This window comes from Callospermophilus lateralis, chromosome 10 (assembly GCF_048772815.1).
Source record: "Callospermophilus lateralis isolate mCalLat2 chromosome 10, mCalLat2.hap1, whole genome shotgun sequence".
In the NCBI taxonomy this organism is placed as follows: domain Eukaryota; kingdom Metazoa; phylum Chordata; class Mammalia; order Rodentia; family Sciuridae; genus Callospermophilus; species Callospermophilus lateralis.
Window position 1 is genome coordinate 35,434,777 of NC_135314.1, and position 16,219 is coordinate 35,450,995.

At 32.2% G+C, this 16,219-nt stretch overlaps 1 non-coding gene across 1 annotated transcript; it reads right to left on the reverse strand.

Moving 5' to 3' along the window:
* Window positions 1-15,023: 15,023 nt before the first annotated feature.
* On the reverse strand, window positions 15,024-15,096 carry Trnai-gau (transfer RNA isoleucine (anticodon GAU)). Its single transcript has one exon. It is a non-coding gene; the product is annotated as a tRNA-Ile (tRNA).
* Window positions 15,097-16,219: the final 1,123 nt, after the last annotated feature.

Consider the following 16,219-nt stretch of genomic DNA (forward strand, 5'->3'; position numbering starts at 1 on the left):
AACAGTGATTTCGGGTTATACAGACACTGCAGATACCACTAAAGTACATTATTTTCCAGAGATCTATGAATTGAATATTGTTACCACTGATGTAGTTTTCTGTCTGTATTTTCAGTAGTCTTAAGAAAAGCAGCAATATTTTAAGCATAATTGTGAAGGATTTTCTGAATATGAAGTTTCTTTTTTATATATTGGACACATTTCTGGCTTAATGTGGAGAGGTTTACAGCCTCAGTTATGGAATATCACAAAACAAAATAACTGATCCATAGTTTTGGATTTTGTACAATTAAAACAACAGTTCTGCAGGTTTGCTGAGCATGTGAATTTTGTAAATTCAAAAAGTTTATAAATAATTATAGTACAATCCTTGAAAAAGTAGTGTAATACCTGCTTATAGGGTGATATCAGGAGTAAGTAATATGTTATTTAAATTAATAATAAATGGTAATTCACTAAAGTGGCGTGTTGTAGGGTTTAAAAATGAGATGTCCCCTACAAGTTCAGGAGACAATGTAACAATAATCACAGGTGAAATGATTAGATTGAGAGGTATAACCTAATCTGTGGATTAATCTACTTGATGGATAAATAATTTGAAAGCATTATGTAATGGGTGGTAATTATAGCTAAGTAAGGTAGGACTGGATAAAGTAGGTCACTAGGAATGTGCCTTTTGAGTTTACATTGTATTCCTGATGCCTGGATTGCCGTTTCCTGGTTCCCATGAGGGGTTTTCCTCCTCCATGCACTTCCATGATGTTTTGCCTCATCTCTAGCCTAGAGTGATGAAATTAGGTGATCATGAACTGAATCTCTGAAACTGTAAGCTCAGAATAAATTTTTCCTCCTCTAAGTTGTTCTGGTCAAGTATTTTGTCATGGTGACAAAAACCTAACACAAATGTTCTTTTCATTACTATCAATCTTTACAATGATGTCCCACTTGCTTATCACTTCATTAAATATGTTACAAAATTCTAGAGGTCTGGATAATCTTTTACTATTGATAACCTTTCTACAGGAACAGATGAATTGCCCTGAGTAAATTGTAATAGTGAATCATTGTCTCTTTGCAAACAGCCAAGATGTTCTTGCATTCTCTGAGACTTTAAATAAAAATTGAAAACCATGATGTTATAATGGAGGAAACAATCATCTTTTTATTTTTTTAGAAAAAAAATTAATCCATTTACATTAGTCTTTACATATTGGAATGTTTGTGTATTTCTTTTTGAAGAAGTAATATTTAAATTTTTGTTTGATTCAATCTCATGTATTTGAAGAAATTTATTGTATGCTAATGACTTTTTAGCTTATAGAGATTTTTTAAAAACATTTTGATTAAGTCAGCAATATTCTCACTTTAATATGTATTAACTATCAAGTTTTATTAGTTATCAGAGTGTTAAGTTTTCCAGTTTTTGGAAACTTAATTGAAGTATTAAGGCAAATATGTGAATATTTTAAAATTCCCTTTATAACCAAGACAAAAGTATTGGGATATACAAATAGGATTTTTAAAATTGTGTAAAGAACACTTAACAAAGGATTTACCCTCTTAGCAGGTTTTTAAGTGGCAGAAGGGTATTATTCTCTAAAGGAACAATGTTGTATAGCAGATCTCAGATTATTCATCTCCATAACTAATATTTCATATAATCTGATTATCAGTCCTACCCTCATTTTCTGTTTACACTATTCTTCTATGACAATTTTAGATACTTTATGTAAGCAAGGTTATGAATTATTTGCTCTTCTGTGACTTTCTTATTCCTTTTAAGACTGAGTAATATTCACATTATATATGTAGCACATATTTTAATCCACTCGCCTGTCAGTGGATGTTTTTATTGTTTCCACATCTTGACTACTGAGGCTAGTTTTGTAACAAACATAAAAAACAAATACTTCTTCAAGAAGATAGTTTCATTTAATTTATATAAATATACAAGGAATTTCTAGATCATATTATATTCTAATTTTAATTATTTGAATAATTTCTTTATTGTTTTCCACAACTGATGTATCGTTTTGCATTCTTATCAGTTGTAGAGTGTTTCTAGTTTGTGTGTGTGTGTGTGTGTGTGTGTGTGTGTGTGCATCTATGTTAACAGATGATATTTCCTAATACTTTTAGAGATAACAGTGATATTGTTTTGTGTTTTAGATTTGTGTTTCTGTAATAATTAGTGACATTGACCATCTTTACATATATCTGTTGGCAGTCTGTCTTTGGAAAAGTATCTGTTCAAGTTCTTAGTTTTTAGTTGGCTTACTAGGTTTTTTATGTTTGACTATTGAATTGTAGGATTAATTATTTTTGGAAATTAACCCCTTATTGCATGAATGGTTTGAGAATGCCTTTCATTTCACAGGTTGTCATTTTCTCCATTGACTTTCCCCCTCCCCCTTTTGTTGTGCAGAGCATTTTAGTTTGCTGTACTCTTGTCCACTTTTCGCTTCTATGGTCTCTCCGTTTGGTGACATAAGAAATTGTTGCCAAGACCAATCATTATAGCAGCCTACGTTAATCTGGTTACAACTTAAATGGGATACAAATACTACAATATCTGTTTTCCTTATGTTTTATTATTGATGTCAGAATTTGCAACTATTTATCTTGTATGCCCACTATCATATATTTTAATTAGTTATTTTAATACTGTAAGTCTTTGTATTATTAGAATTAAGTGATTTATCCACCACCATTACAACAGTACAGTATTCATTTATATATTTCTCATTACCAATGCATTTTATGCTTGTTTAAGGTCCTGTGTTACTGTTTACTGTCCTTTGGTTTCAAACTGGAGGAAAAAGGAAAAAAAATCCTCTTGCATTTATTCTATTTGTTCTAAGGTAGTATTGATGAAAAATAAAGATTTTTGTTTTTGAAGATCTTTATCTCATTTTCATATTTAAAAGACAATTTCTTATGAGTAGTATTTTTGTTTGGCCATTGTTCTCCTTTGATGTTTTAGAAACAATTGTCCTGATTTCTTTTACAGCATGCAAAGTTTGGTTGGAAAGTCTATTGGTAGTCATGTGGACATAACCTTGTATGCAGCAAGTTGCTTTTCTTGTGCTGCTTTCAAAATTCTCTGTATTTAACTTTTGACAATGTGAATATGTCTTAGTGTGAAGTTCTTTGGATACTTACCATTTAAGGTACTTTTGACTTTCTGGATCTGGATATAAATTTCTCTCACTAGACTTGAAAAGTTTTCAAGTATTATTTCTTTCAATAAATTTTAGATTCTTCCTCTCTATCACTTGCTGTCTTGCTCTTGCTCTTCATTCTGAGATTCCCATAATGCATATATTAGTCTTATTTATTATGTTCCATAAGTCATAAGTTCCTATGCTTATTTCATTCTTCTTTTATTTTCCTTTACTTTTTTGCTTCTTTAACTGAAATAACCTCCAGTAATCTGTTTTTGAGTTTAGTGAGGTTTTTCCTTATATCTGATATAATCTTCTCTTAAGCCCCTGCAGTGAATTTTTAGTTCAGTAATTAAATTCTTCAGCTCTTAGATAGTTATTTTAAGTGTCTTGTCAATAAATCATATTTATTTCATTTAAAGTGAGTTATTGGAGATTTATTTATTTTATCCTTTTGGAGGAACATATTTTTTTCTGTTTCTTTTTCTTGATTCTTTGTATTGGTATCTATACATGATACAAAATGACTATTTCTCCCTGTTTTCATAGATAGGTCTCATACAGGTAGATAGATAACTTCAGTAGTCAGTTCAACCAGAGATTCTGGAAGCTTCTTAAACCTTCCTCCTACTTCAAGCCACTTTCTTTGTTGTTAGTGGTCTAAAGAAACCTAGAGCATGCCAGGGCCTATCATGTTCTGAAGACAAGTGAGACCAAAATTAGTTTCTTGGTCGGCTCCTCAAAAGTTGAATTATGGATGCTTCTACAATTCTTTCCCTCCATAGATAGATGGTGAGAACTGGGATCTTCTTTCCTTCTTTCCTTCCTTCTTTCCTTCTTTCCTTCCTTCTTTCCTTCTTTCCTTCCTTCTTTCCTTCCTTCTTTCATTCCTTCTTTCCTTCCTTCTTTCCTTCTTTCTTTCCTTCTTTCTTTCCTTCTTTCTTTCCTTCTTTCTTTCCTACTTTCTTTCCTACTTTCTTTCCTACTTTCTTTTCTACTTTCTTTTCTACTTTCTTTCCTACTTTCCTTCCTTCCTTCCTTCCTTCCTTCCTTCCTTCCTTCCTTCCTTCCTTCCTTCCTTCCTTCCTTCCTTCTTTCTTTCTTTCTTTCTTTCTTTCTTTCTTTTCTTCTTTCCTTCTTTTTGCTCTGTTAACAAAGAGCTGGTTCATGGAATTTGTAGCAACTAGCTACAATGTCAAGCCACCATCATGGTTCTGACTGGCCCCCCAGGCCATTAGAAACTAAAATATGCTGGTTCCATTTAGTATTCTAAGATAGGCTAGATAGAAGACAATGTTTTGAGAAGCCATCTGAAAAATGAGCGTGTCATATATGTCATCTAACATTTTTCTCCTAGGGAGTTAGTGGAATTTGGATATTATCTCCCACTTACATTAAACCCTTCTAGGTGCTTGGTTCTACAGTTAATCCAAACCATTGCTTTGGTCTTGGTAGTTACTAATTACTATCGAGCCCAATTAGCTCTCTGAGACAGCTATGTTAGCTTATTCCTTGGGTAGGAACTACTTTTCTTAGTAGGGATGCTACATTTACAATTCAACTCCTTTGCTTCTCAGGGAGAAGATGAAGGTTAGGAGTTTTTTCAAGATTGGTTCACACTGAGGTGAGATCCAGGGTTATGGAAAAATGGTATCTCTTCTTTTCCTAGTAGTTTCAACATGGTTGGATTTGTCCCTGCTGAGTTCTAGCTTACTAACTTCTAGATTGGTCATAAAAGGAACTGATTCATGCATTGCTGTTGAATTGCTGTATCCTTTATGTCAAGAAAAGTGCTGAGTCTCCAATGCACCATTTTGTTGACATCACTTTCATTTGGGAATTTTTTTATCATATGTAAATTTTCAGGAAGTTCATGAAAAAATTATAAATTAACAATAAAATATCAAAATTTCATATCTTAATATAAAAATACAATTTTAGTTCAAATATTTAGAAAACTTTTAAAATAGTTTCTAATAGAAAATATTATTTCTTGAAAGTGATAAAAATCAATTCCACTGGACTTTAAGAAAGGAGCACATGTCAATTTACTCTCATGCTTGAAAAAATTCTTGAGCAAGGGAAGCACATAAGATTAAAATGATGGCATATGAAAACCTAAGTGCATAACATTATTATAAAGGGAAAAAAGTAATTCAAATCATTGTAATTAGAGTAGTGTGTTCTAAGGGATTCCTAAAGAATTCTAAACACAACAAGAAGAAATCCAAATATCTGAAGTAGACATAAATCTCTCACCACACAATATTTCTCTCTCAACCAACACAAGCATTTTTTGACATAAACAAATAGGCAGTTAGCCATTGAAGATTTCAGGTAAGGAACATGGGGTATGGAGTATAGCATATACTGGGGGGTGGGAAATGGGGCAGGGAGCAAAAACCATAAAAGAGAAAGCTCAAGATGGACAAAGACTACTTCTGGTTATAGAGAAAACAAATAATTTAGAAAATGTGAACTTCACGATTTCTACTTGGCATCCTCAGAGTTGCTGTTTGTAGAAAATAGGTAAAGGTTGAGGGAGGGAATGAAAAAATATTTGCTAATAATTAGAACTATAATTTTTGAAATAAAAATATGGTTAAATTCGTCACTGAAATAAACATGATTAAAGATAAAGCTAATAATCTTAAGATTTCCTAGATTTCCTAAAAAATAGAAGAAAAGATCACAATAGAAAAATGGGCAGAGAAAAAATGGGGAGTGGGGCAAGATGTGATATAACAAATATCACAATATAATTCAAATATCTGTTCAAAAGGAAGATAATAAAAGCATTGAACAATATTGAACAATTTTTGTGACTTTGGATCAATTTTCCTGAGATACTTTGTGATATACATGTTCAATTAAAAAAAAAAAACCTCACCAAGTGCACAATGACATGAATGAGAACATCGAAACAAAGCAAAAGACAGAGGGAATTCCAGTTATCCCAATAGTTCTGGAAGAGATTACTAAAAGCAAACAATAACTGATATTTGAAGCTTCATCAGTAATAGAAAATGCTTCAAAGGGAATAGAGAAATATTCTGTCAGTTCATAATAAAAGCAAGAATATTTAGTGTAGAATAATATAGCTAGCAAGTAAATTAAAATGAAAGTGTTAAAAAGTATAGATAAACGGAATAATATTTTTAATGGAAGGATTTTGAGAATTTTCTTTCTGTGAATTCCACCTGAAAGTCAATAGCCAATAGTTTAGTGTATTACAGTAAAATTGGAAGAAAGTAACCTGAGATAGAAAAAAAATATTGTAAATATACAAGAAAAAAGAAATTCAAAGGAAAATCTTAAAATCTGACACTATAACCTAGAACTGAGTATATCATCCCAATAAAATAAATTCACAAAATATTTAATTTTGGCACAGTAACTTAAGATAAATAGAAAAAAATCAAAGACTTGAACAAACATCACAATACCACTTTGAATAATAAAAATAAATTTTAAATTAAAGCCAAAAGATGGGGAGCCGATTATCTAAATCCTTGTGTTTATATATGTGGCAGAATTAACAAGTCAGTATTAATAGGAATAATTGAAGTTATAGAAAATCTTTCTGATTAATACTGAAAATATGAATGTGCAAGATTATGATATCCTGAATTAAATATTATTTAAAATTTTTGGCAAGTTAATATGAATTTTTACAAAATTCCTTGATCATATTTATCTCTGTAGTTTCTATACTTCAAAGAACATTTTAAAAATGATATTTTTAATAAATATTTCAGATTTTGTTTGTAAATATGGACAATATTAACAAATGTAATAGAGTAAAATAGTTTAGGGAACTTTTTAAAACAGTGCTGAAGAGTGTTAATTGCTCATTTAGACACATTTATGCAAGTATAAGGTAGTTTTATAAGCATGTGATGATGCATTGAAATATTTTAAAGTGTTTTTTGCTTTCAAGGAATTCACTAAATAGGTTTACCATTTTAATCATCTGGATCAAATTATAATTTGACTGCTATATCTACTTAAAAAAATCAACAGGACTTTTCAGGATGGTTGAGTAGCTGCAGATTTTGTATGTCATACCTAACATGTCGAAAAGCTTTCTCTCATTATGCAAAAAGTCATGAATAATCAGGTCAAGACAGTATGCAAAAAAGATTATCAGACTGTGAAACTAAGGGAAGGCCTATTAGGCACAAGCTGTACACCTGTTTGTTGTTTCTACCTTTAAATGGTTTGTCATTCTGTTTATAAAATCTCATCACAATGAGAGTTCTGATTGAAGGACTGGAGTATCTTTAAATAATACTACTCAAAAATAAAGTATATTTGCCCAAATAATTTGTAAAACTCTAATCTATGCTTGGATATTATATGTGGGTTATTCTATATAGAACATATATTTTTAAATGTATATAACTGAACATATATAAAACTTTTCATTATAAAATATCAACCAATTCTAACCAGAAAATCTGTCAACTTTTAAATATTTCAGACACTATTAATATATGCCACAGCCTGTGCTTGGCAAAATATTCACTTCAAATATAAATATAGTTTCACCTTTAAACTGAGGCATGTAGCTTGCAAGAGTATTTGAATAGTAGAGTCTTACTATATTTCATCTTTTTACATATTACTCATATACGTATTTTTGCTAAGACTATACCTCAAAGTAGAAATATTTATTTCTGTGTCCTTGTACATATTTTCTGCCTATTGAAATAATAGGAGTTTAATGCTTGAAATATAAGGTGTTGACTTATGTGTGTGTCTGTGTATATATGTGCATTACATTTACATAGATCAGTAATAAAGTATGGGCTGGCCAGAAGAAACTGGAAAATGAGGTCCCAGCTAGGCAGCTGAGCTTTAGAAAAAATTCTTAACAGAGCAGGCTTTTTTTTTTTTTTTCCTTGTACTTTGATTGCTTATTTATTTTATATTTTCCTTTATTCACAAACTTCTACCCTGAGACACTTGTAGGTTTACCCTCCTATTTCACCAATTTTTAATTCTCTATAGAAATCTAAGTAATTATATACTCTTGCAAGTCCTCGAAATTATGAAGCTGATTTTTATATTTATGTAGATACTCATATTATCATATAAATTTTATACATATAATAATTCTCCTTAAATTTTACTAAAGTTATGTTTCATATTTTAAAGCTATATTTCAGCCTAACTTTTTCTATTAAAAATTTTAAAATGGCAGTATATTTTTTCAGTTTCTAACTTTTCTGCCATTATTATATTTTAATGTTGGTTCTGTTTTAGAAAGTTGAAACCAAGTATCACCATTCCCCTAGAATTTTTATATTCTCATTAATATGCTCTTCAAATAAAATGGAATCTGTAAATTTATTCCACTTATCCAATCCCTATTATTTAATTCTGAAAATGTAAGAATTGTGCATATATTATACTATAGGTACTTAAAAAATATTTTTAAGAAATAGAGGTAGTTTTATGTTCATTTAATAAAACAAGTAGAAAGGATTCATTATCTGTCAAATGGCTGGTATTGTGTGTTTATCACTTTTCGTTATATGGTGCTGTATAACATATATATGCAAATTATGCATTGAATAAATAGTAGACTGTTCTTTTTATCGTAGTTTTCACCAGTGTGATTCTTTAAGTGTGAGATGCTTTATATATGTATACAAATGCTCTTATAGTAAAGCAAATAGGGCATAAACATTAAAGATGTTTAGAATTCTGTATATCTAGTGAGAAAGTGAGCCAGTTTAATGAGGTAGAACAAGGAATAGGGATAGATTTGAGGACAACCAAAAATAATTTGAAAGTAAATAATCAGACTTGCAATCATAACCTGGAGTTTGGAGAAGAGTATATCAGAGTCTCCAAAACAAAAAAAAAAAGGCTAAAATGTCAGTAAAAATTGACAACAAAAACTTTTGAAGCTGAAATAATAATTTATTAGGATTTTGAGACTATGAACATAAAACTATTATGTGATAGCTGAAAATGACCACAGGAATAATAATATTGTACTCCACAAACTAAGAAAGTTTATGCCCAATGAATGCTTTTTAAAGTCTTGAATTACAACATTAATCTTGACAGAATAGAATGTATAACTAAAAAATTCCAAATTTTCTTGTATTTTGTGCAATTGTTTTGTTTCTGCTAGGTGTAGCTCTAAATGACCTTGCCTGTTATTGCAATGCATCATTTTGTCCTCATTTGTATTCACTACTAAACATCTGTTTCTTTAATATAAAAGATTGCTGTAGTAACTTCTTTAAAACTACATCACATTTTATGTCTGTTTTTATTTGATTAGTAAAATCTAAAGTTATTTGATTGCTCTTAATAGGCCTGATTTTGAACCTTACTTATCTGAGTACAAGTTAATCTTTGTCTACTGTGATGTGTTCCAGACTAGAGGTATGATATTTCATTTTTGCTAATCTAAATAAAAAATAGTAAACTATAACTTTTATAATTCTAGTATTTTTATGTTAGTTATTGTATAACATTTACAGCTGAATGTCCTGGAAATTTATACTGAAGGAATAGCAAAAGATCCAGTCATATTTTTGAGGTCCTCATGTCAAAAAATATAGTTTTAGCTGGACTCTAAACATTTCATTTTGATGGTTTATAGCTTTGGGGTAGTAGAAATCCAGAATATAACTGAACAGATAAATTCAGATTTTACTGCACTCCTGCTACCAATTGTATAGGTGACAAATAAAATTTAAATAAAATGTAATCAAATCAACAAAGAGCTAATTAAATCTGTTAATGATTATAGCACTGGTTACCATCAAACTCCTTGTTCAATCCCAAACTGTAAACTATTGGTCAACTCTCCTCTTTAACTATGTAAGTAATGGTGATTCACAGACATGCTGTTTTTCTTTAAAAATGATATACAAACAGGATTTTAATCCTGAAAGAAAATTAACAATCATTTTCTCAATAGACTCATGGCGAGATTTTACACCGTTTCTCACCTTTTATCTTATTTTTTTTTCTTTTTTTTTTTTCTTCTTTCTTTTTTATTTTTTTATTGGTTATTCAAAACATTACAAAGATTGCAGAATCACATCAATGGAGACAGGAGATTGTTCAATTTGCTAATTAAAGTAATGGTAATTGAAAATTCAAGTGATTTCTTTCCATTTCCTTCTCAAAATCAATATCCTAAAAAATGGATTGTTCAATCTTATCAGTCCTGTAACATCAAAAGAATAACAAGGTGATAATTTAAATCATTTATTACAAACAAGCGTGGCCTTATTCTTCAGGGTATTTACCATTATTATTTACTAGGAAGTTGTGAACTATATATTTCACCTCTAATAATTTTAGACTGTGACTGCATGAAGTATTTAAATTATTTCTTTTATATTTCCTAAAGAAAATTAGATTTATATAATATAAAAAACCTACCACTGGGATAGGAATCAATTAGTTGTAGCCTACTAGTTTTAGTACAGGCACTCACTGTTGTTGAACTCTGTTCTTCCTTGAAAGTGTAGGTCTAAATGACCTCCTGGCTATAAAAAAATATAGTTCATAAACCTTTTAGATTTATGTCCTCATCTCTAAAATGGGTTTACTTGTTTAACTAATGAAATTACTGTGAGGCTTAGAAATTGTACAAGGAGAATAGTTACCTCAATGATGAACTATGCTGACTTATATCAAGTAGAAGAATAAATGCCTTCTGTGTAGAATAATCTGAGACCATTATTACTTGTCAATTTTGAAAATTGAATTATTTCCTTATATTCTCATGTATGACTTGCATTCGGTTCTTTTGTAGTATTATTTTTGGTACGCATATTTTGCAAAGAAAATGTGTAAAAAAGAATGTGAGCACTTTTAAAGTTATTAAAATATGTAACTATTATTGCTAAATTAATTAATATTTTACAATTGGGCAAAATACAATTTTCATGCTGGTATATAAGTTGCATCTGCAGAATTCTTAATATACTCAATTACATGCGTTTTCAAGTAATTGCACGGTGAGAAATGGGAAGTTAGCTAGGCTGTACCTGATCTGTATGCATACATGCAAAATTGAAAGATAAGATTCAGATGCAGATTTGTCTGTTGCAGTGTAGGTATATATATTTCTTTGAAGATACCTCAATTAGAGTCAGTTTTATTTCCTCCGGTATTCTGCTTTACCATTTTGTTCTTTTTCTGTCATGGCTAATTTCCCAGAGATAGATTAAATTGACAACCTTGACCATTATTGTTTTCTTGATTATTTCTTGGTTTTCTCCTAGAAAGTACATTGAGTATTTAAGAAGCCTTTTTAAAATACCAACACTTTAACAGATCGATACAAATCATATATTTTTACAGATGAAGCATTAGATTAGATTTTGCGAATATTGATCATTTCCTATTATGTGTTAGGTATTTTGCTAAAAAACAAAGGATACTAAAACAGTGCTTGTTTGTGAAACTTTCCTTGTTGAGTGAGTTTCTTATCACTCAACAACCTTCCATTTTGCCAATGAGAGAAATGAGATGCATTATAGTGATATGGGTAAATTTGCACATTTAGTTCGTTAACGGAGCTAGGAAGACATTGAGTGTATTCTGACTTTCATTCAAATTATAACATGCTGTCTCTACGTTACTAATTATGGAGGGGAAAAGTACATAGACTGCATTTTCCTTTAATTCTACCAAATCTCTATGGAATTTCTTTTTTAAATGAGGTTAGTGACAGGAATGTCATTGGGTTAATGAAAGGGAAAACTACTGCACATATTGTTTCAAATTCACTTTAGGTTTTAAATGCTGCATGGCATTTGAGAGTAGAACTTGACTGTACGCTTACAATACACTGTTAAGATAAGAGATGTCAATTATCTGGTTAATTTGTTAAAGTAGACAGCCAGTCAAGCCCCAACATGAACCTTCTTTAGTTTGTATGATCTAAGTTAACTGTAGACATAGTCAAAATTGATTTGTTAATTGCTAACTTTCCCTTCTGTTTGGTTCCTACAGACTTCAGTTGAAAAAAAGCAATATTTTTTACTCTAATGTGTGCCTTGGCATCCTTACTCCCTAAATCAATGTCTGAAAATTTGAGATTTATTTACAAAATATAATTGACCCTTGAAGAAAAAGAGCCTGATATATAGCTAGTTTTAAAACAACTACTTAGTGCTAAGACTGTTAGAAGAATTTTACCATTAACCCATTTAGTTTTGTTAGATAGGTAATAAAATTCCATTTTAAAGATGAGGAAAATAAAGTGGTTAAATAAATTAACCAAGGTTATATACTTAGAAGGTGGTAAACCCAGGATGTAAAAAGCATGTTGTATATCTTTACTTAAAGTGGGTGATTAAGGCTCAGTATAAAATTTGGAATGATTAATAAATGTCACTATGTGTAACTTTAATACACTATAATTAATATTCAGAATAATATTTATGAAAAATATGAAATGTATGGAATGTGATATGAAATTGCACAATCCTTATATGAAGTAGTAAATAGCTAGAACCTTGAGCCAGAAAAATTGATGACAACTTTAGGGAAGTAAATCTGCACTTTGGGCTCATGAGTTACAAAACAGAGCTAGTAACTCTGGAGTAATGTTCTGGATAGCAGTTGGACTTGAATAGTTATGCATTATTATCTACAATTTGTAGTGTATCTTAAATTTAATTATTTTAAGTTGTAAAGAAAGACCCTCATTAGTATCTAATTGTACCATAATAGATATGATATATTATCATAATAGGCAATGATTTATCTACTTTTATGAATTATAGTCTTATTGTCCCCATATCAATATCCTGTCCTTGTGCATTAACACGTTTTATTCTCAGATGTTTGAGCCAGATCTCAAAACTTTGTTGATCAAAATTTCTTCCTGGCTTATAAATTTTCCTATGAACAGAAACATGAATATATTCCTAAAAGACACCTTAATATGTCACATCTTAATATATAAAGTTTCAGTGATTCCTCATTCCTACAAAATAAAATTTAGTCTTACAAATTACATTTTCAGTTTCATTCTCCCTATTCCCTTTTATTTCTAACATCTGGTCAAACTGGATAGGGAAATATTCTTAAACATATCCCACCATTTTCTCCTGCCTATGCCATGGAATTTTACATTACTAATTCCAAACAGATGTAGATATATATTCTTATATTTTAAATTTAAGTTCCAAATACCCTGTTCTTCGAAGTCTAACAGATGTAGATAATCTTCCCATTCCCAGTATTCCAGTTAGAATCTGGGTAGAAATACACTTTATTCTCTATTTCAGAAATTTCTCTTCTGTGGTACTTTTATATTCCCATGGATGTGTTGTAATTTCTCTATGTGCTTTGTCACCCTCACAAGAGAAAGGCGGGAACATTGTTTTAAAATATTTAAAAAAATTATTATTCCTAGTTCTAATTCCATATTACCTTATCTATAATCTTTGTATTAGAAGAGTTTAACAATAAACAAGTATTAACTATCATAGACTAGCAGTCACACTTTCAATGATGAGGCTGGGAGTCTGAGAAGCTAAATGATTTACTTAAGGTTATATGAACAAGGACTTAGATTCAGCATCACTAAAATATAATGACACTACCTACAAGGCTTTAGACTGTAACATGTAGTGGGAGAAGAACTCAGGCCTCAATTGGTGTTTGAGAGAAATGTTCAGTGGTGGACATGGAAAGAACACAACAGATGTTTCTATGGTATTGCTTATGCTCAGACTCCTTTGGATGAATTCTTGGTTGAAGGTAATTTATTCGGTTTTGAGCAAGGTATCTATAATAAAGTACAAAGGAGCCAGGAAGAACTAGAAAGGATACTAGGTTTCCCACCAAGTAGCTGAAATTGAAGAAATATTTTCCATAACATACCAAGCTCTTTTCTTCTTGGACCCTAACTGCCTATTTTTCCTGGCCTTCCACCACAACCTTCTGCCCTCAGGGTTCCCCCCTTTTCAGCCATTCAGCTTTTAACTCCCTAAAGAGACATAAGTAATTACCTGTGACATCATCTTCATGCAACTCAGCTTTCAATGAAGTCTTTTATGATTTGCATAGTTATGAACTACTTTTCCTAAATGAAATATATGCTTGTCAAGGGCAAGGCTTCTATCCTGAACACTCTCATATATCCAAGAACCCAATAAACCATAGGAGCCATTCAGTAAATAAATATCTGTCATTTATTTGAAAGGTAGAGATCAAAAAATGAATGCATCACGTGATGCCCACAAGGTACAAATGAGCTTTTTCCTGCTGAGCTATTGTGACTAAAAGCTCATGGTCTTTTATTTAGGCTTATGGCATGATAAAAAGGGATTCCTATAACCTCTGTCTGCTATGGTAACATGTCCTCACCTAAGGTTCAGATCTAATGATTTGAGAGTCTGAAAGAAACTCCAACCTCTGGATGATTGCTGGGAGCCATCAGCCAAGTAGGTATGATAATTTCCTTGCCAGCGTACCCCCATGTTTCTTTAGTGGAAGGACTCATGGAAATAGGACATTTTGCAGGACATTGCATGTAAGGTGACCTTGCTCAAGGACCAGGGCGGATCCGTGTTTAGGGTGTTCCCCCTTTAGAATAGGGAGGTTTAGCATAATAGGAGATTAGAGTGTTCCCCCTTTAGAATAGGGCGTATCCTGCTGCTGAGTTCCTCTTGAGTTCTTAGGGTCAGACAGTATTTTTGGGAGACAGAAGCCCAGGAGTAGTGGATTTGGGCAGAGTGTGGATTTCCCCAGAACGTGTTTGTAGACGGCCTGTGTGAGTTCGGGAATAAAGAATTGCTGTTTGAATCTACAAGCTGTGTGGAGACTCGTGATTTGTGCCCAGCCAGAGACTGCGGCATTTGGTGGCCCGTACGGGAACGAACCCGCGACCTTGGCATTATCAGCACCAAGCTCTAACCAACTGAGCTAACCGGCCTATTCTAAAGGGGGAACACCCTAAACACGGATCCGCCCTGGTCCTTGAGCAAGGTCACCTTACATGCAATGTCCTGCAAAATGTCCTATTTCCATGAGTCCTTCCACTAAAGAAACATGGGGGTACGCTGGCAAGGAAATTGTCATACCTACTTGGCTGATGGCTCCCAGCAGATGATGATGCTAAGTGTCTCCTTATCTGATGCTGCTGATACCTACAAATCAAGTAGATTAGCAGACATTGCCTTAAACATATTGAGATCTCTCAGCTTTCACTAGAGAAACTAAGGATAGAAATGGAAATGTCCTTTGTAGAAAAGTAAGACTTCACTTTACCATACCATAATGAGCTCTTCATCCTCTGAAATCAAGACTTTATTGTAGGAAGCCACACTAAGGCAGTAAGCAATATTTCCATATAATTTTTTGCACCCATTTCTTAAAATGTGTATATGTTTACTAAATGCAGATTGGTTGATCTTCTTGCATCTCAAATGAGACTTGTGTAAAACAGAAAGAGTATGCGAGATCAGGAACCACGGAACAAGAATGAGGCACCAAAAGAAAATTTATTGAAGGGTGCTCCCAGGCCAGATTCACCTGTCAACGAATGGGTGAGGGCCAGGGGGAAAGTTGTGGGCAGGAAAGGCAAGAACAGTGCTAATAAGGGAAGCTGGAGGTAGGAGGCCATATAAATTTCAGCTGCAGACAGCAGGTTGGCTGAGCAGAGTTTAGGGGCATGGTGTCTGCCTCAGGTTGGTCAGGGCTGATGTGAGTTTCAAGGGTGATTTCTTCAGCTGGCCAGAACTGTCATGGTTGGCATCCATTCCCATGTCAGCTTCTGATTGACCATTTCAGGTCTTCTCAGCCAGGTGCAAAGTCCCTACCCACAGCCTCCATGAAAGGGGATGGGGAGGGAAGGCTGCTGACCCAACAACTTGTATCTGCACTGTCCAAAGAGTCTACACAGGAAGGAATGAAGTGACACATTTAGAAGGAAATTCAAGGTGAACTCCTCAGACTTGAGACCCTGTCCTCATTGTCCAGCCCTAGGCCTTAGCTTAATGACTACGGGAAACAAAGAAAACGTTTGTTGAATAAGCTGTCATTATAATCTAAAATCA